The 20,351-nt window shown below is 55.2% G+C and overlaps 3 protein-coding genes across 5 annotated transcripts in view; 1 reads left to right on the top strand and 2 right to left on the bottom strand.

Annotated features, from left to right (window-relative positions):
* Positions 1-7,742, bottom strand: part of RBM41 (RNA binding motif protein 41) — a 54,527-nt gene extending 46,785 nt beyond the window's left edge. The window contains exon 1 of the mRNA XM_062640526.1: positions 7,737-7,742. The gene's annotated coding sequence lies outside the window, so the exon portion shown is untranslated. The remainder of the gene's footprint in view (positions 1-7,736) is intronic.
* PRRG3 (proline rich and Gla domain 3) overlaps positions 1-20,351 on the bottom strand; it is a 116,612-nt gene that overhangs the window by 72,909 nt on the left and 23,352 nt on the right. The gene's annotated exons all lie outside the window — the stretch shown is intronic.
* The window catches only part of FRMPD3 (FERM and PDZ domain containing 3), a 53,059-nt gene continuing 40,674 nt past the window's right edge, over positions 7,967-20,351 (top strand). Inside the window, exon 1 of one of the 2 annotated variants that reach the window (XM_062640514.1) lies at positions 7,967-8,049. The gene's annotated coding sequence lies outside the window, so the exon portion shown is untranslated. Of the gene's footprint in view, positions 8,050-19,875; positions 19,940-20,351 lie in introns of those variants that run through there. The other variant, XM_062640515.1, reaches the window with a different exon arrangement.

Raw genomic sequence — 20,351 nt, 5'->3', positions numbered from 1 at the left:
CCGTGACATGTCCCTGGGGCACATCCCAGGGCTTCCCAGCTGCCTGGCATGGACACAGGGCTGTGGCTTGCGTGTCCCTTGCTCAGGGCCAGACCTTTGCCACCGCTGCCCTTCCCTACCTCAGCTCTTCCCCAGTCAGCACTTACAGCCCATGTTTATTTGGGGTTGATTTGTGCTGCGGCAGAAAAGCCATTAAGGCGCTCTTGTTAGTACAGGAGGGAAGAGGTCTGCTGTGTGCCTGTGGCCACTTTAGAAAGGCAGGATGAGGGCAGTAAATAAGGCTTCACTCTATTACAGTGATTGGGAAGTCTTGAACGAGAGCAGCAGCCTGGCGGGGCTGCAGAGAAGGTGTTCTCCAAGGGGCAATTGCAGAGCAGCAATCTGCCAGCGCGGCGCTTTGGTCTCCATTTATCTTTCTGCTCAGCCACAGATGGTTTCAAGCTCCTTGTGCTGCCTGGGCTGTCTGTGGTGGCCACAGGTGCCTGTAGGACAGGGCAAGGTGGAGGGCTCCTCCAGCAGCAGACATTCAGCACTGGCTGGGTTAAGGGCAGCAAATCTGCTTCCTGGGGATCATGAAATGATGTAAAACTCAGGAAGGGTCTGTGCTGCCATGGGTGGTGTGGAGCCAGAGCATTGTCTGTCTCCAGTGGGATGTAGAGGGTGGTGGAGATCTCCACTCCTGCTATCTCCCTTCTTGACCTCAGTACATCCATGTGGTAGCTTCATCCCTGATGCAGGGATGCTCTTCTCCCTCTCAGTGCTGGGAAACTTGATAGCATTAATGAAGCATGCCTATCTCTGCTGCAGGGGTGCAATGTATGGGTCAGATGAAGGTGTCTCAGCCCCACAGAGGGTACATGCTCTCAGCACTGGGTGGTTATAGCCCTCGGTTTCCCCTGCTGCTGAGTCACAGCTGGGCTTGGATGCAAAACAAGCTGTAAAGTCGCTGTTTAGGGTTTATAGGTCCCCTGGTCTATTACAGCATGTCTGAGCAGCTCCAGGCTGGCAGCAAGGGCTGATCGCAGCAGGATGCTGCCACAGCCCCAGGGACATAGGCTCTCTCCCACTGGAGAGAAAGGAACAATGGAAAGGAGCAATACACACCCAAGCCCTTGCTGTGCTTAATTCATCACTCTGAAGGGCACCACCAAGAGCCTAAAATTAGACTCCTACCTCCTAATTTAGGTACTTCAATAAATAGGCTGATTGGCCTCTTCCTCCCTGGCACCCAGAGGCTTCCAGGGAGGTGCTCTGTTCTTGGGCATGTTGGAGCAACCCAGCAGCACTGGGTGTAAGAATCCCAAATCCTTGTGTATTTACTTTGGGTAGAAGTCAGGGCCTGGAAAAGGAGGAGCTGCAGCAGTTCCCCCATCTCTGGAGGGGAGAGCCCTCCTGGAGCAGCAGGAGCCTGAGCGGCTGTGGCATCCAGCAGCCCTTCATTAGCATTACAAATAAGCAGCTTGGTACCCAGCCTCAGCATCCCCAGAGTGGGCTGGGAGGATGCACCTCCTAGTTATGTTCCAGGGCATTTCTGATACCCCAACACAGCTCCCCTGTAACACCTTCCTGCAGCCTCCCCCAGCTTCCAAGAGGGACCAAAGCGGTTTGATTGCTCTCCATCCCATGACAGGTAATGGATGCAGTAGGAAAGTGTTGGACACAGTCAGCAACATGCAGACCTAGATGGGGCTATAGCCTGGCACAAAAGGAGCCACAGGGGCAAAGGGGTGTTACCCTGTGCAGGTGCTCTCTGCAGTGGGATCCGTTGCTCGCTCCCTGTCCCTGGAGAGAGAGAGGCGACTGCCTAGCTGCTCCGCACGTGAGGCTGCGGCTGGAGTGATGCGAGCACGTTCCATAGTGCTCGTGTCCCATTAAGAAAAAGAGCAGAGTTCCTGGGAGCTAAAAATAACATCAGGCAGAGCGGCTTGGCCAGGAGACGGTGCGGGAAGCGGGGGTGTGGAGCAGAAGGTGTAATTTCACTGCCGGCTCCTCCAGCAGCAGTGTGCACGGAGCAGGGTAATGAATCAAGTCTGCCACCGAGGAGGTAAATCACTGCCGAATGAGCAGCGTGTGTGCCACGGCGATGAGCTCCCTGTCTGACCCCAGGAGCTCAGCCGCGTCCAGGGGGACATGGGGATGTTTTGGGTGAGATGGGGTGGGAGCTGTAGGGCCCTGGAATCTAGTAGTGACAGGACTGCTTTGGAGTATGGCAACCGCTGGTAGTAAAGGAGTGAGTTAGTGAATTAGAGGCTGTAATTACCGCAGCTCCTTCAGAGCCGGCTCTGCCTGCTCTCCTGAGCTGTCAGATGCTCTCTAGCAAATGCCTCCATCTTCTGTCCGTGGCCAAATCAAAGCTATTTATTTTCTCCTCAAGATCCAACTGCTCCTGTTTTACCACTAGTTGAACAGCAGGGAGAAAGAGCAGGAGGAGTGAGGAGGGGAGAAGTCCACATAGCTCCTTGTAGCAGGATCAGTTGCACCAGCAGATCCAATCTCCATGTGACATGGAGGGGACAGAGGCCACTGACCCTCCCTTGCAAAAGACCTGCAGCCATGCTGGGGGAATGATTTCATGCCCTGACAGTGGCATAGGGAGCAAAAGATTTAACACCTTGCCCTCCAGGTCCTGCATCCCAGCATGGGTGACTGATAACCCCAGCAGGCTCCTACCACAGCCTGGAATCAAAACAACAGAAGCAAGCCATGGTAACAGATCCAATCTGCAAAGGCATTTAGCTTCCAGCACTGAGCTGCCTGGCAGCCCCAGCAGCTCTGTGCAGATGGACCAGTCTAGTCAGGTGAGGAGCTGGAGAGCTGCAGTCTCCCTGGATGCCTCTGGTGTTTCTGTGCTCTTTGTTTGCTGCTCCAGGATGGAGCAAATGGCCGGCATCCATCCCCTGTCCTGCATCCAGCTTGGTCCTGTGGGAGCTTCCTGATGGGTCAGCACTCATGGCAGCACCATGGAGGTGCCGTTCCCTGGGTGCTGTGTCCATGCAGGGCTGGGTTTGGAGCTTGCTCTGCACCTGGCCCCCTGGCCTACCCTGAGCTTTGGGGTGAAACCGCATACCAGGTTACGTGTGAGATCCCAAAGGTGATACCTGACAGGGTTCTGGAGAATCAGCAATGAATGGGAAACGGAAACCCCTTTTCCTGTCCTCCATGGTGAGGAAAAATCTGCTGTGTAACACTGATGACTCCTTAATAACACCGGACGGGAGACTTTGATGTCCCTTTCCAAATAAGCTTCACTTCAGGCTGATATCTTCAAGGGAGGCTGATTTCATGTCTGAGAGGCAAATCCACAAGGGAATTCCTTGCTACCTGCTAAATCCCTGTCTTTCAACTCTGCATTTGGCCCAGATGTGAGCGACTGCAGCATCCCTGGTACAGAGGATGCCATTCCTGGGAGGAGCATGAGATGTGAATCCAGGGCTTCCCAGTCTGTCTGGACCAGAAAGGCTTCCTAGCACTCCTATAGCAATAGCACTGAGCTGACCATGTAACTCTTTACAGACAAAATCGCCCATTTCCTGCTGAAAACATGGGGCTTTGCCTCCAGTGAGTGCCTGTGGGCACGCAAACTTGTACTCATCCAGCTAAATTACTGTGTGAAGAACAGCTCTTTTTTTCCCCAGTTTGAAGGGTTGTTTTGCTGTAATTGGAATGCATTTCTAATTACATGTTTAATTGAGGCATTTGGGGATTGAAGAGAAAGAGGCTGGGCTGAGGGATGTCTTGTGTAAGATGGGCTTTGGGCACTGAAGAGGCAAATCTGGGAGGGGCAGGAAAGTGATGACTTGGAGGCTGTGGTCTCTATGCCATGGCCACTGTTGGGCTTTCATCCCCAGGCCTGGCAGCCTCACTGCTGTGAGTGGGGCAGATGCTGCTACCAAACAACTCTGTGATGCTTCAGGAGTCGCTGTGACACCCTGAGGACCACAGTCCCCAGCTTGTGAAGGGTGCCTGTGCCCACCCTGCAGGTCCCTTCATCCCAGCTCTGTGCATGCCCCACGTTCCCTGGCTGTGAAAGCTGTAGAAGTGTCTTGAAAGCTTCACATCAGTGACCCTGGGCAGAGAGAAGGTGAAGGGAGAAACCTCCTCACAACTGCAGTTCTGAAAGTTCCAGGTATGTGTTGCCTGTGTTGCTACCCTTCGCAGCATCCCATGCAGAGGAGCAGCTCTATAGTGTCCTGAAACAATTGCAGGTGCTGGTGTGTCCTGCCTGCTGGTGACAAACCCTTTGGAAAAGGCAATGGTCTCCCCTTGCTGCCAGCTTTGCTCCCTTGTGCTGCCGCTCCGCTCTCAGCTGGCAAGCCTGTTGCTTATATAAAGTACCAGCTCTCAAGCACTGATGGAGCTGTTTGCTTCCCACCCCACTGGGCTCTGCAAGCTTATTTTAGTTTTTTCTTGGTTTAATGGGCTGTTTACTCCACAACAGCCTTCCCTCAGCACCCAGCAGGAGAGACTGAACCATCACCCCAACACGCTCTGACTATTCCCACTGAGCCGGGAGCAGATGCTGCAGCTCTGGTTGCTGGGCTGGGGTTGAATGCTGGTCCCCAAATCCCACTGAGCTCATTTCTGCCTGGAAAGGAGCTCCTCACTTGGTTTAGAGTCTGAGGAGCTTTGTGCAGGTAGGGCTGAGGGTGGGACGTGCACCAGAGTCCTGCCATGTCGTGACAGTGCAGCTATAACCAGGCGACAAGGATCTGGCTTGACAACTGTCAGGCTTGTTTCACGACAACTGCCAAACAGCCATCAGGTAGTCATGATTTCTCCCACTCACTCCAGCTTGGAGTGAGGGATAGAGTAGGAGGGGGCTGCTCTGATTTTCTTGCAGAAGAGAGAGAACCCAGGTATGCACAGATCCCTTTTCTATCTGTCCCCACTTGACCACTTGTGGTCCCCACCTTCCGTCCTCATCTGATCTCCCCTGTAAGCTGCTCCTTGGGCAATGAGGGCTGCACCAGGGCAGGTGTTCTCACAACAGCAATTGGTACCACCATCATCACTGGTCTGATCAGTGGCTGTGCTCACTGCTCCATGATACCTGTGCCACATGATACCTGTGCCATATCTTCCTTTACCCAGGCCTCCATCACTAGGGTAGCTGTGCCTGCTGGTATTGGAGAGAACAAGAGCCCCCTTCTTGCTTTCCACGAGCTCTGTGCTGTATGCTTCTCATCTTGGGCTCACCTCCATTCTATTGCTGTTTCTGACCACCAAAAGCCCCAGCAGAATCTCGTCTGAGGTTCCTCCAGTGTTGTATTCGGTGGTGAAACCCCTCATCTTGTCATCACAGGCAGTGAGAGTCCCTGGGGGAGAGCAATACAGCAGCTAGTCAATAAGAGGCTAATCCAGCATGGAGCAGAGCCATGGAAGAGCAACAAGTGTTGCAGTGGAAACCCAGCAGTCTTTATCTCATCCTGCAACAAGGAGCTGGGGACATACAGTGCAGGATGCTGTACTGGCACAGCATCCATGGGAAGTGTGGGCTAAGAGATGGATAACATGTGGTGGTCACATTGTGAGAATAGAAGATGCCAGAGGAGGGTCTCTGTACCTGGAAATGAGCCTCAAAACATGTGAGGAGGGCAGAGAATACCCCCAAGGCAGCTATTCAGCACCTAAGGAAGAGAAATCACTTTGTGTTTCACTCCTGGGCAGTGTGCAGGACAGGGAGCAAGTTACACATGTCAGAGTTTCCCGCAGCTTTCCAACCCTGACCTAACATCAACTGCAGAACAGGCTTCTGGAAAGAAAACTGGGCAAAAATAAGGAAACTTGGCCAAAGAAGCTGCTGAAAGAGGAAAATTCTCAGAGATGCTCCTGCTTTTAAGCAGGCTCCATCCCAGCTTCCAAACAGAGAGAAAGAAAAAGTGACAGGTATATGTAAGCAGGTGGCTGCAAACAAACAAATCCTAAATATGCCACAGTGAACAGCTTCTGTTTTGTGAGACATGTCTCCATGCACAGGCAGGGAGAGAGACATTGGTCTTTATGGCATGAATCCTGAGCTTTGTTGCATCTTCTCAGTCTTCATCCTGGAAATGTTTTGTACAAGTTCCTTTCGTAGCTGTAAAGGGCAAAAATGCCAACGGGTTTAAAATAACCGTGTAAAGGAGGCAATTAGGTGTCAGCAGCCAGCTTTCAGAAAGTGCACGTTGTGCTCAAACAAGGCAAACAGGAGAGGACATCCTCTAGGATGAGACAAGTTTTAAGGGAGGACATGCTGACAGCATGAGAACGTGTAATAGAGACTATAAATGCGTAATAAAGACTGTGCCAATATCATGAGGAGGCAGGCAGGTATGCTGTGCTGGCTTGTTGGGTTCCTGTGCCTGCAAAAAGCTCTAAGAGAAGGGCCTTGCATAGACCCAAAATGATTTTCTTTACCGTAATGCCTGCCATGGAGGATGTTAGCAGGTCACATGTACTGTGCCCTTTCCTATGGCAGATGAATCTGAAGAACTCTCTCAAATTGAAATGTCAAAAAAGCTTTTTGGAAGATACTGATGAAATGGACAGCAAAGGATTGCCGGGGTCAGGCAGGATCTCCCTAAGGGCTCTGGAGGAAGAGCAGCATGGAGCTACTGAGCTACCAAGGGGGGCCAGGCACCCTGCTGCCAAAATGAGCACTGGTGCCACACAAATGGGAGGCAGAGAGTGTGGCTGCAATAGCTGTAAAAGCTTATAGCCAGCAATCCACAGACAAATCCAAGTTCTGTTCTGAGCAAATGAGTTGCTTGGAGCTCTGATAAAGAATAGGACGGGTGGATTTGGAAAGAGGTATAATGGAAGTCAGTCACATTTTCAAAGGAGGAATTTGTGGCTTGCTAATCTATTCTTTCTTGAGGCTGTTAGCCAGCTAATAGTGTACTTGAATTCCCCAAATCCATGGTAACCTCCCTCCCAGCCCTCATTTCCCAATCTTTTCATGAGAAATGCACACAAACCTCCTTTTGTGCATTGATAACGTAGTTTCCTTAAAAGCTTTTGTTGATCTTTTTTTTTCCCAGATAGGGAGTAGTGAGGTTACCATGGAGTTACCTATGGATGGGTGAGCAGACAGCCCCATGCGTTTGGAGAAGGGATAAAGAGTAAGGTGGTAATGTTTGCACACCATATATGATGTCTAAATGTAATTAAAAACAAACCAAGCCTAATGGAGCACTGCAGAAGGGTCTCATGATGTTGAGTGAGCGGATGACAACATGGCAAGGGGTATTCACGAAGTGCCACAGGCAGAGGGGCTTGCAGGAGGAGCAGGGCAGGCAGAGCGGGGCTGGTGCTCGGGCACGGAGCCTCCGCCGCTGTGGATGCCTGCCGGGGCAGGCCGGCTGCGCACCCAGCAGCGGTGGGGAAAGCACCCAGGCTGCTTGGAAGGCGAAAGGGCGCAGAGGGGAGGTCTGCGGTGCTCGCCTGCAGGCCTGCCTGGACTGCCTCCAGCGGTGCGGGGCTTGGGGAGGACACCCCGCAGAAGGCACCAGAGAGATGCTTGCGCTGGGGATGGAGCTGGCGGCGGCCAGGAGCGCACCTCGCGGGCGAGGGGTTCCTCCGGTGACCGCCGATGGAGTCCCAGTCCCCCGGCACACACCGAAGGTGACCGTCCCGGCGCGGCCGGAGGGGAAAAGGGGACGATACCCGCCGGTCCCCCGGGGCGGGGCGGGCGGACCCCGGCATCACCCCATCGCCCCCCGAAGAGGGGTTGCGGGGTCCGCCCGCTTCCGCCCGCCCCGCGCCCCGCCCCGCGCAGCCGCCACCTCCCGCCCTCGCCCCGCAGAACCGCGCAGAGCCGCCCGCCGCCGCCGGCCGGCCGGGGCTTGGGGGGGGGGACCGGGAGCACCGGGCCGGCATGGCGGCGGCGGCAGCAGCGGCGGCGGGCCCTGGCTGAGCGCTGCGGGCGACGGCGGCAGCGGCGGGCCATGGGCACGGCGGCGGCGGGGGGCTGCGGGTGCCCTGCCCTGCCCGCCCGCCGCGCCGCGCCGTCCGCCGCGCTGCCCGCCTGAGGCTCCGCGGGGTACCGGGGGGAGCGGCGGCGGAGCGCAGGTGAGCCGGGTGCCAGGGGGTGCTGGGGTGCTGCGGGGCGCGGCTGCGGGCAGAGCCGTCGGTCTTGCGCTACGTCGGGGGTGCTGCCAGTTCGCGGGAGTTCGCTGGTTCCCCCGCGGGGATGCGCTGGCTGGAGCAAGGTGATGGTGAGGAGGCAGGAGGCCGCCGTCTCCTCCCCAGCGCTTGCTGACGTCCGGATGCCCCGCGGCTCCCCACCGTGGTGTGAGGGGAGGGATGCCCAGCTTCGGTGGGCTCTGGGTGCACAGAAGCCACTGGCTGGTGGCTGGAGGTGCTGGGGCTGGGTTTTGCCTTGTCCTCCTGGAAGAGTCCCGGCTGCAGGGGCAGCTGGAGATGTGCTTGTGGCCTTCTGCGGATGCCAGAGGGGTGATGGGGTGTCCCCTTTCCCATCCATTCCACTGCCCCATCACCCTCTCATAGCCTGGACACTGTAGGAAGCATGCACTGCGATGCACCCGAGGAGGAATCTGGTCCGAGGGGTTCCCATGGTCTGGACCAGAGCAGTGCTGCTGAGCTGTGCTCTCACCCGAGATGGCTTTCCCCATCCTGGGGAAGGTTAAGGGCTGTGTAGAGAGGGCAGGGAGTTCTGCCATTGCCCCCCAGGTCACCTTGGCATGCTCCTTGGTGGTGACATTCTCTGTGTTAGTCTGGTATTGTGGCTGTTGCTATCACGGATCGTGGCTGATTGAGCTGAAAGAACAAACACGCTTGGCTCCTGGCTTGGGGCTTGTTTAGTTTTTTTCCTCATTTTCTTGCTGAAGAGTAATTGGATGGGATGAATTTTGCTCCTTGTCAGCAACAGGACTGGTAGAGAGATGGGGCTTGCTTTTGGGGAAAAGCTATTTGAAACCATTCATATCTTTGTCTTCTCTCCTGACAATCAGTGTGCCGCCTTCCACCTGCCTGTGTCTCAGTTTCTCCACATCTACAAGGGAAGGGTGAAGGAGAGTAAAGCTGGTTTGCACCAGGGCGGGCTGGGCTGTGTGTGAGAGCCTCACCTGGTACGAGTCTGCCTTGAGGGCAAGAGCTGTTCTGTGTGAGGCCCAAGGGAGGCCGAGCCTGTGGCCCCTCTCTGGATGGAGGTGCTTAGGGTAGGACAGGGGGGGCATTGCCTCTGCTCTGGACAGAGACCTGGCCAAGGTGCTTCCCTGTGTCCCGCAGCCCTCTATACGCATCCATGCCCCTACATGAGCTGCTGGTACCCATGTCATCCTGCAGCGAGTAGTTCATACCTCACCCGATCAACAAAACACCACCTTTTGTCAGTGCAGGGCTGCCGTGGGGAGCGGGCCTGGGGGCTGTGAGCATCAAGGAGGGCCTGGTGTTTGATGAGGGCATCAGCCAAGAGCAGCTGAGCTACTTGGGCCGTATGATGCTCCTGCAGGAGCCCATGGGGAACAGCAGCCCTTGGTGCTCTCCATCCTGGGTCCATCTCTGGTAGCGTGGCTGCTCTCCCAGTTTGGCCGCTCAGTGTGCCAACTGCCCGCTTCATTGGCATGGCAACAGCCACTGCTGTGCTGCAGCACTGCCTCGAAGCCCCAGCTTCAGCACTGTTGTGGAGAAGGACCTGTTGGTCTCAAGCTTCTTGAGGCAGGAGCACGGGCTGATGTTTGCTGTAAACAGTGGTGTGCTTGTAGCAAGCTCTGGAACTCATTTCTGACTTGCAGTAACCTAGTTTGAGCTTTGAACTGAAGCCTAAAAGCATAAAGCCCAGTCTAGCACAGAAGTCCCCTAGTGAGCGGAAAGCAGTCAGGAGATAAGGCAGTGTTTGCACCAGCCGCCTTCGTGTTTTGCTTCACCATCTAAACTCATGGGAGCTGCCCCAAGCTCCAGGGATGAGCGGGAAGCAGGGCTCTGAGTCTGCAGAGCTGGGACTGTGCCTCCAATCACAGCCCCATGATACCTGGAAGGTGCTTTCACAGTTTGCTTGGTGGCTGCACCCTGGCACCAAAGGACAAAGCCTCAAGTCCTCAGCTCTGCCTTAGCACGGGTCCTTCCCCCCCCATCTCCCTGCTGCTGAAATCAGCAGCAAGCCTCTCTCCTGACTCATACCATGAGTTCAGTGTCATTTGCCAGGGCAGCTCCAGCCCACGGCTTTTGTAGTGACAAAGGTATTTATATAACGATCAAGTCGGTTGCTACCTTGAGGATCCTCCAGCCTGGTTGGAACAAGGCTGAGATCATCTGGGGATCTTCCACTGAGTGAGCCCCGCGCCATCACTGGATCGCTCCCATCTCACCTGCCACAGAGAGAAAGCAGCCCAAATCTCCCAGGGCTGAGATGCTTTTTGGTGCCACCTTCCCCTCCCTGGGCTCAGTGGTGGCGTTGGTAGGTGATGTCTCAGACCCTGCAATGGGAGGAAGATGAGCTCATGTAATGGGGCCTTTTGCTCCCTGGCAGAGCAGGGCTTGCTTGGAAATGCTGCTTCCCAACCAGCGCCTATCCACAGCGCCAGTGCTGTTGTGTTGCTCTGGCTTTGAAATTAGGGGACAGAGACATGGATCCACAACAGCCAGGGTGAAGTGCTTGGGAATGTGAAAGGGAATGTGGCACCGTTCATCTTCAAGTTGTGCAGCTTGGGGAAGTGGTGGCCTTGGGCAGCACAGGCTGGAAGATCCCCCCGGGTTGTTGAAGGACACATCTTTTTCCAGCTGATCCAGCCTCCCTAAAACAGTCTTTCTTCTTCTGTGGCTCCTGCTGGGAGTCTGTTCAGATCCTTGCTGCTGGCTTGCTGGAAATCTCTGATCTGGCTGAATAGGGCAGTGTGGTGACAGACTGTTGACATGGCAGCACTGTCCTTTGGGTTCAGCAATGCTTTTCCTTCTGCTCTCCCTCAAATGCCTGTAAGGGATGGCTTTCCTCCGTAGGGAGGAGAGCGACGGCTCCTGCACCATCTTCCCCTTGAGGCTGGGTGAGCTCTGCCCATCCCCTGCTCTGCCCTGTTCTGGTGGGTCTGGTCCTTTCCTGATGATGGAGGTGGGTTGGGGGAGACCCTACGTGCACCACAGCAGAGACCTCTGAAGCTGGGACAGAGACAGGGTGGCCAGGAGCTGCCTTGGAGGGCATGGCAGGCAACAAGCCCCTTCGACCCACTGGCCTCAATGATCTTAACACCAGGGCTGGCTGTTTTGGGATGGTAGAGAGCCTGAAATCCAGCACAGCCCCAGCTGAACTCAGGGAACACAGTGTCCAGTTTTGATTTGTGCATGGCACAGCAAATGCTCACATGCATTCACAGATGGGCTTTTTCTTCCCCAGGGGTGCACGGATCCTCAGCAGTGTAACAGTGTGTCTCTGCCTAGCCATCCCTTGCGGATCCTGATGGGTTTAAAGAGACCCAAGGCTCTGGTCTCAGACCACAGAGGTGTCTGGTGGTGGAGTTACATTCCCCTTGGAATACAGGTCCCTGCACAGCCCTTTCCTGTTGTAACCTAGAGAGAGATGGCCCAATCCACCCCCAGCCTAATCCATCCCTGGCTGCACAGCCTGAGCACGCAGAACTGATGGCCAGTGACGTTGGGAACACTTCTGAGCTCTTTTAAATTAACCAGGAGCTGGCCTTAGCAGCTGGTCAATAGCGAGATTTATCTCTTAAATAGCATTATTGATTGCCCAGGAAGCCTGGGTTTGTACTGATATATGTACACATGCAGACAAGCCACGTGCCAGGTCCCAGTGGCGAAAGGGACAGTGTAACTTGCAGAGATGGCTTGTTGTAGGTGGGGACACGTGTGTGAGGGAAGTGCAGCTCCTCACTGGAGAGCAAGGAGAGGCACTCCAGCATCTTTGGGCATGAACGGTTTCACATCTATCAAGCATTATTGTGCTGCCTTGACCACTCTTGAGCTTCCACCCCTTTCTTCCTGATAGGTGATGCTGCAATGCAAACACCTCTGCCAGCTTGCATTGCCTCTGTTTGCAGTATGCTTTCATAGGAGAAGATACACAGATGTCTGCCCACAAGTTGCGTGGTCCCCCCGAAGGTCACTGACCCTGCAGGGATGCTTCACGTGGGAGCCTTGGGATACATGTGCAAGATGATGTCTGCTGTAGCGTTTCCCTGGGAGCCTGGCTGGAGAGGAGGATGGATGGATGAGATGGGCTGGACCTGTCCCGCCAGGCAGGGTTCCCCTTTGTACCGCTCCCGGAGCCGGGGTGCCGGCTGCGAGCCGACGCATGCGGGAAGTGCGGTGGGACCTGGCTCAGCTCCGAGCAGGTGGAGCTGTGGGAATGTGGCTGGGGAGACGGCTCGCTGCTGGGGGAAGGCAAAGGGTGCTGCTGCTATCGAGCACCTCCCTCCAGGTAACGGGGACCGGGTGGAGGAGGGCTGCGGGGCTTCATGGCTTTGTCTCCTCAGGGCTCAGGGTGGCTCTTGTCCCTCAGAGGTGCTTGCAGCAGCGTAGCTGTGGCACTGTGCTCAAGGTCCCTGTTGCCTAGCTGCCAGCGTTAGGAGCATGGTGTGGGGTGGAGGCAGCCCCTAATGCGGGGCGGGGGGGGAGCACTGTAGGAGAGGGGCCGGGCACTGGAGCTGAGTGTGAGCCAAGCTGTTGTCCTTTTAGTCCTGGGCAGCGCCGCTAGACTCCCTCTGAAGCAGCACTGTGCTGGGAGCCTGGCTGCTCTGTCCTCCAGGGCTGTGGAGCACAGCCAAGGTGCAGAGATGCTCGTGAGAGGAATTGCAAAAGCTCCGGCCAGGTTTGCTGTAGCAAAGTTCAGGCTGTGTCCATTCTGTGCTGGCGTTGCAGAGCCCTGCTCCCTGCCCTGCCCCAGCAGCTCACCTCACCTCACCGTGCGTGCTCGCTCCGCGCAGCGTGACCCCGTGTCCCGTACCTTGCATCCAGCCTTGCCTGGGACCGCGCTGCCTGATGCTCTGCTCCCTCTTGGGATTAGCTACGGCTGAGGAAGGCGTCAGCTGCATTGGCACAGGCAGCTAAAACAGCACAGACGATCCCTAGGGTCGTATTGCAAAGCCCAATGGATAGGGGCTTGGAATTGCTCTGTGTGTGTGTGTCATTGTTTAGCTAATCAACAGGCACGGGAAGTTCTTCAGTGCTGTCTTGCCTACGTGTACGTGCATATGTATGCGTGTGTGTATGTGTATATACGTATATTCGTAGCACTGTAGCATCTTGCTACTGTTTGGACCCTGTAAGCGCTTTTCTAGACAATGCCTGCACACAGCGAGCACCCGGTCGCCTGATCTTAGCAAGCCAATCTATGCAGGGATCTCGGGGAAGAACAGTTGGGGTTTTATGAAGCTGGCATAATTTACAGCTAAAATAGCACACCAGAAATCTGTCCAATACAATCTCCTTTGTAATCTTGTTTTCAGTTAAGCCTCCGGGGTGGTGGTGGGGGGAGTAAGGAAAGCAAACTGCAAACGGAGTTTATTACCCATGCCAGGGAGATTTGTGTGATATCTCTGTACCAAATAACCTCAGTTTGCTGAGGTTAACGCTGGCTGTGGGCTCCCCAGCTTCAAGGGGTGTCCCCTGTCCATGCCGGGTGCATTGGCTGCAAATCCTTTTGCAGATGGCTGTATGATGTGCTCGGGACCATCCTCACTGTGGAGCCGTCCCAATGCCTGTTCCTGTGGCCAGGCAGAAGGAGCAGTGGTGATGCATTCATGACCATTGTGTTGTGGCCTGCTCACTGGGAAAAGGAATGGAAATATCTCACTCCTGCTGCCTTTGTGGGCTGCATTTCTCTTTAGTTTTCAAACCACATATTGTCCCAGATCCCCTGCCAATAGCAGGGAGCGAACTGATAATGCAGCTGCTATTAATAAAGCAGCATTATTACATATTCATATCAATCAGACTTGTAATTCCACAATGTGTAAAGGGAAAACAAAAAGGCAGTGCTTCACCAGGGCAATGGAGGAAGGTGTCAGGTGGGATGGTGTTGGAGATGCATTTCACCAGCGTTGGCAGAGCCTGCTCCTCTCATGTTTCTTCTCTTGGGGATTCCCATGCTGAGTGAGCCCTGAGGTCCTTACCCATCTCCCCCTCAGCCTTCCTGCTCCCTGTCACCTCCGAGCTAAGAGGTGGGATCCCAAAGGTGTTTGTGGGGTCCCCGAAGCACTCTGTGCTTGGAAACAGGAGTGGTGTGAGACGGGGGAGCGCTGAATTCAGGCATCTGGGTTGGCAGGAGTGGCTCGATGCTCTTCTCCATCTTCTATAGAAATTTTCACATATTATGTAAATTGAAAAGCAAAGTATGGGAAATCTGGGTGTAAATCAGGGATGTATGTATGTTTGTAGAGCCATTAGAGAGGGAAGTATACCACAGAATCCTGGCCAATGGATAAATATACTTAAGCTGCCATTCCTGCAATAAAACATGCTTTCTGTCATTGCTACAGGATGAAAAAAAAAAAGTCCTGTCTCCAAAACTGTGGCAGCATTTTATGGTAAGCCATAAATTGGAAGAGATACCTAATTATTCATGGAGTATTACAGAGGTGTCGGTAAATGACTTCACCATTAAGGCTGTACCGAGACATAAAGCAAAACCCTCACTCACACTTCTTAATGATTTAATTCAGTGTCCAGATTCAGCCAAATGAACCCTGTGAGGCTGAGCCCATGTTCCATGAGCGCTGGGCTGGAAACTCGCCTTACCCTCAGGCTGGGAACGTTTTGAAACGCTGCCGGGAGACCTCCGAGTCCTCCGACAAGCCCCGCAGTCCCTGAGCCTTTCCCATCCCCGGCGTGTGGCGGAGCTGCTCCCATCTCACCTCTGCTTCCTCCGGCTCCCAGCACATGCCAGGGAAGGGAGCAGGGCTGCTCCGCTGGGTTCCAGTGCTGGCAGCCCAGGAAGCGGGCTGGCGCTGAGCCCTCCCGACAGCGGCTTTCGGTGGCTGCAGCAAACAGTTTCCAAGCAACTCGGAGTCTGCTGGTCTAAAAGGACTCTTGATAGAGGCATGTAATATTAAATGGAGTTATTAAAAGGCGTGACGCTAAAAGGGATGCAGAGAGGGCAGTCGATGTGGTGTACCCGACATCCTTGTGCCATCACTCATATCATAAGTGCTCTAGCAAATCTGGAGGCCTGTCTTGGCTGAAATGCCCATAGAGCCCTAGCAGAACTGCAGGGTGTTGCAGGCAGGCTGCTTATAGGGCACTGCTGTCCTCACAGCTCGTCAGCTGGGTGCTGGACAGATGCAGAGGATGCAAAAGATGTGGTCCCTACCCCAAGGAACTGCATCTCAGGCCTCCTTACAGGTCTGGGACCTGTTTTCAGCAGAAAACAGGCATTGCCTGGCTGTGGCAAAGCTTCCAGCGAGTGCTCTGCTCATCTGGGAAGAGGTGGGAGAAGGCTACTTGGTGGATCAGGTGGATCCATCTTGCTGTGCAGGTATCCAGCCTCAGTCCATGCCCTGCCATGCGTTTCCTCTCTGGAGGCTTAACTGCTTCTTTCACATCCTGTTTCCTTGCTCTGCCCCTCGTAATTTCCACTGTTTCAGTGCTCCTTTGCATCCTGCAGCCACTTCCATTGCTGTCTGCAGCCACTTTTAAGCACCCATCTTCCTCTCTTCATCTCTGCTGCTGCTTGCTCCCCTTGACTTTGGGCTGCAAGAAGGGGTTTTGCCTGTGTGAAGCCCATGGTCGGTACTGAGAATCACCACTCAGCACTGCATTCCAGCAGGAAGGCATCATCTGCAGGCACTTGAATCGATCTGTCCCTTCACAGGGAGCAGTTTGGAGGCTGCTCCATCCATTCCTATATGGGAACAAGCTGGGACTGCTCCTCCTGCTGCTGCCAAAGGTCCCAGAGGCTGACATGGTGCTGGTGGGAGGTGGCCAGGTCAGCAGGAGCGTGCTGCCATCAGCATGTACAACCAGCCCACCTTGGCTGTCACATCCCTACAGGGCTGGCTGCTCCCCAGCCCCATGCAAGCCTCTCGCATCCCGTGGGCAAGCAGAGATCCGAGCGCTGCGCTCTGGCCTGGGGCAGTGAATGATGTGGCATCTCTTTGTCCCCTGAGTGAGGGGTGTCTCTGAGTGGGCTGGCAGCAAAAATCCCCATCAAACATCTCCAGAGGACCATGATGGTACCTGGAAAAGTCCAGATTCAATCCAGGGGGATCTTTACTGCCTGGATGCCTGAGCTGTGAGTAGCGAAAACCCAGGCTGCAGCTTGTTGGCCTGGGGAGGTGGGTGGTGTGTGGCAGCTGAGGGGTTTGGGTGTGTACAGGAAGCCCCTGTAGCATTGCTGTGTGTTCATAGGAGGCACAGCAGGATCTCTGTCTCCATCCCCAAGGGAAGGAATACTGGGACACTTCCCTGGCGTCAGTGAGGGAGGCCAGCAGCATCAGCTCCTTCAGGTCTTCTTGAGTAGTCTTGGCCAGGCTTGCTCCATCTGAAGTGGGTAGAAACTGAGCTTAGTCTGCCCCAAGCAGAGCACAGGATACTTGATTTTGGGAAAGACAGAGCTAATTAAGAGCAGTCAGGAGCTGTATCAGTAACCAACGGGACTATTTATGTCACAGGGGATGTGTCAAGTGCCTGCCGCTTTGCTGTGATTATGGGTAGCAGGAGGCGTCTGGCTTTTCATCACCTTGTCCATGAATTTAACTTTCTCCCTCTCCTGGGGCAGTGAGCTCAGGACGGGAGGGAGATAATGAAGAAGTGGGTTTTTTTGCTGATCCAAAGCAAATCCAGCACATGTTGTGAGCAAACACTGGCACTGCAGGAGTGCCAAGAGGCCAAACTTGGAGAGCTGCCCAAGGGCCAGGCGGCGTTGGGAAGGGGCTGGGTAGTGAGGCGGGGGCTTGTGGACCAGATGGGGGTGAGATCCATCTTTTCCTGGGCATAGGAAGAAACTCCTGGATTCTGGATTTCTGGGCCACTGAAATCCAGTGATGAAGAGGCAGCTGCTGTCATGGTCTAAGTGCCAAAGTCTTGTCCTCAGGTAGGCGTTTTGCCCTCAAAATGGACAAAGCCAAACTGACTTTGCAGCTGTCCTCAGTGCAGTTTGGGTTGGGCTCTGTCCTGCTGTCTCACCCCCAAAGCACCAGGCAGAGAAGCCACATACCTCCTGAGCAAGTGATGCCACCCGTCTACATGTGGCACCCCCTACACGTGTGATAGCTGCACCGGCTGTTTGCAGACAGGCTGTGCTGGAGAGCTTCACAAAGAGCGGCTGTGACAAGAGGAGGGAGGGCAGGCTCTTCCCACAGGACCTGGAGCAGGAAGGGTTGCCTTGTGGCAGGGTCCCATGTGCCGGGACAGCCAGGCCATGGGGAGCATCCTCTGTGGTCCAGTTGGAAGGCGGGGACACGGCTGCCCTGGAGCACCAGAGGAGATGCTTCACCATCTCTGGACAGACAGTGCTGGCAGCAGGAGGGGATGCTGGGCTGCCGGACTTGAGCGTCAGTGCCTGTGCTGCTGCCATAAATCTTCCCGGCATTGGTGTGTGGGGACAATGCAGAGACCATTCCTGCTGACTTATGGCTTCTCTGCTCCACAGGGATAGGAAATAGCATCGCGTGGCTGGCTCTGCCAGCATTTACTGCATCATGAGTTGTCCTTCCTCCCCATGCAACGTCAGTGGGACTTGGAGAGTGGCTACTGCCAGGCAGGCAAGTGAAGGGAATGGGAAGCAGTGGGATGCCCCAGCAACAGCATCTTAAAATCTTTTCTGTCTCTGCACAATGAGTCTTGGTGGCCAAGTGCCTTCTTCTATGCCTCAGTTTCCTCATTCTTCCAAGGGGAATGATAGTAACAGCTCTGAAGTGCTTTGGGAGGAAAGTAAAAGACCAAGCACTGTCTCTTCCCTGATGTTGTGGTCACTGGGCTGTGGTGGCCTCATGGAAGCCCCTCTCTGCCTCTTGGTGCTCGGAAGAGACAAGATGCAGCTCTTGGCTACACAGATTTTCCTTCTCCGTGGCTCTTTTCTTTCCTAGTCAGCATTCAGGGATCATCCTTCTGGTAACCAAGGTATTTGCATAATTGGTATCTTGTGGTAATTGCTCCCTTTCAGAAGAGGTGCGTATCATCCCATCCATCCCAGCGTTTCTTTGGGATGTCTTTGAGGCCAGGTGGTTCCCAGAGCAGGGGTGGCTGTGCTGCTTCCCTGGGGCTCAGGGGATACCTCCTCGAGGGCTCAGGACAGCCTTTTGCCCACAGGCTCCTTGCACTATCAGTGGTGTCCTGCTGCAAGTCCCTTCCTCACCTCATGCCTCAGTTTCCCCTTAGCCACCCAGAGCTGGCTGGGGGAGAAGATTATCTCACACTGTGCTGTGGGACACGGGGTCCTGTCTGTGCAGGAGCTGCCTTCCCAGGGCTGCTCCCTGTCTCCCTGATGCCGTGGCATGGAAAAGCAGCTGATGGGAAACGCTTCACAGCACTTGAGCAGCTACCGGAGCAGCGGAGCGGGGTGGGAGGCGCGGGGCTGTCACCCTGCCACGGGAGATGCTGCTCCATGGGGACGCTTTCTGCCCCGTGCCACCAGCAGCCGGGGGGCAAGTGGTGGCCAATGCGTGTGTGCCTGCGGCCGCCCTCGCCCGCCCGGCACCGTGACTCACTCCCCGGGGAGCAGCTCCCACACGGCAGCGTTTCCAAGACACCGAGGAGATGCCTCTGAACGGCAGCGGCTGCACAGGGAGTCCCGGTCCTTGTCCCGAGAGCCAGGGAAGGGCGTGCGTGTTCCCAGCCAGGGAAAGCGGGCAGCCTGCGTTGGGATGCAGAGCAGCAAAGCCTGGTCTTACCCAGCGCTGGCAAAGGTTGGAAAGGCCATGAGGATGGGAGTGCTTGCTAGCCGGGATGGGGCACTGAGCAAGAGGAATGCCCAGCTCTAGGGCTCAGTCATCAGCCCCGGGGATGGAGGGGCAGGCAGCCAGCTCTCCGTGCTTGCAAGCAGGCTCCTGGGTTTGCGTTGTGGGGAAACAGAGCCTGTTCTGATCTTGAGTTATTTCTGTGTTACTCAGGTTCATGTGTGCTGCCTGCAGGCCCGGGGATGCCTGCGGGTCTGGGACGGGCAGCAATGCCTGCGGAGCAGAGGTTAAATCATCCCTGTGCTCTCTGGCTGCGAGAGGGAAAACAGCGCATCCTCTTCCACAGGCGGTGCCGCTGCTGCCTGACCTGACTGCTAAGCAGGGCCGAGGTTTCTCTGTGCGCTGAGCTGCTCTGTGCCCCCATCCTTCTCTGGGTGGGAGCAGCGTGCTGTGTCTGTCCCTTCTCCCCTGTGCTGGCATTGCTCCTAGCACGGGCCCCTCCAGACCTTGCTCCTGTGCTGCCATCAGCCAGATAGCAGAGGCTGCTGCCACCCTGGCACCCATCATCTCCCCGGCTGTGTTAGGTATTGGTTTATCTGTATAGAACCTCATGTCATTTATCTTCCCAAAGGCTGGCAGGTAATTCTGTAGTCGCTGTCCCTCCTAATGTGCTTGCCTCTCCTCTCTCCCTGCTAGTTTGATACCCTCTTCAGGTTTAAGCCCCCAGAAACGTATGTTGTCTTTCTAGTCCTCAAGGAACAACGCTGCTAAACCCAAATCCCAGTGTTGGTCTCTCTGGGTAGATTCTAATTCCCTTTCCCATTAGCAGGATGCTGGATTAACAACCTCCTCATGGTCCTTGTCCCCATAGAAGTGCTCCAGCTGCAGGGGCTGGCTGCATTGGGCACAAGGGCTTGGCTGTGGTGAGGTCCATGCCCTCTCCTCCTGGCAGCTCTGACCGGGCCCCAGCACCCAGGGCTCAGGCTGGTGTTGATCAGGGTATCAGGAGGTGATACCTCCCACCTGTGTTAGGGCTTTAAAGCACTTCACACCCAAAGCCTTGCCTCAGAGACTCCACAGACCCCGTGGACCCCAGTGGTGGTTTCTCTCTGCAGCCACCGTGGCAGGCAGCTCGTTACCATCTCACAAGCAGGGTAGGTGATGGGATGCAGGGCAAGGGGAGGCTGTGCTGCAAGCATCACCCAGGCTGTGGGCTCTTGCTGGCAGAGGATCCTTTCTGCAGGTTGGACAGAAGAGGCTTTGAAATGGTTCAGTGCTCAGCTGGGTTTTGTGCTTTGCTTTTTTTCCCCTCTCTCTTTAATGGGAATTGTATTCTGTGTGTGGAGCACTTGGTAATTCTCCTGGCTGCTGCTGCCGCGTCGCCTCCAAGCAGCTCTTGTGAGTCTCCTTTTTTCATTGCTGTACAGAGAACTCGAGCATTGGGTGTGCTCCTGCTGTAACCTTACTGATAGAGGAACATCTCACAGAAGGCGTTAGACCCTCGTCCTGCCTGGGGTAGGGACACAGAGGAGAGACCTTGAAAGCAGCATCCCCACCGTGTTAGCT

The sequence above is a fragment of the Pezoporus occidentalis genome, unplaced genomic scaffold (genome assembly GCF_034315485.1).
Source record: "Pezoporus occidentalis ecotype Australia unplaced genomic scaffold, CSIRO_AGI_Poc_V1 ctg65, whole genome shotgun sequence".
Classification (NCBI taxonomy): domain Eukaryota; kingdom Metazoa; phylum Chordata; class Aves; order Psittaciformes; family Psittacidae; genus Pezoporus; species Pezoporus occidentalis.
The sequence above is the reverse complement of the archived record's forward strand: the minus strand, read 5'-3'. Positions and strand labels throughout refer to the sequence as shown.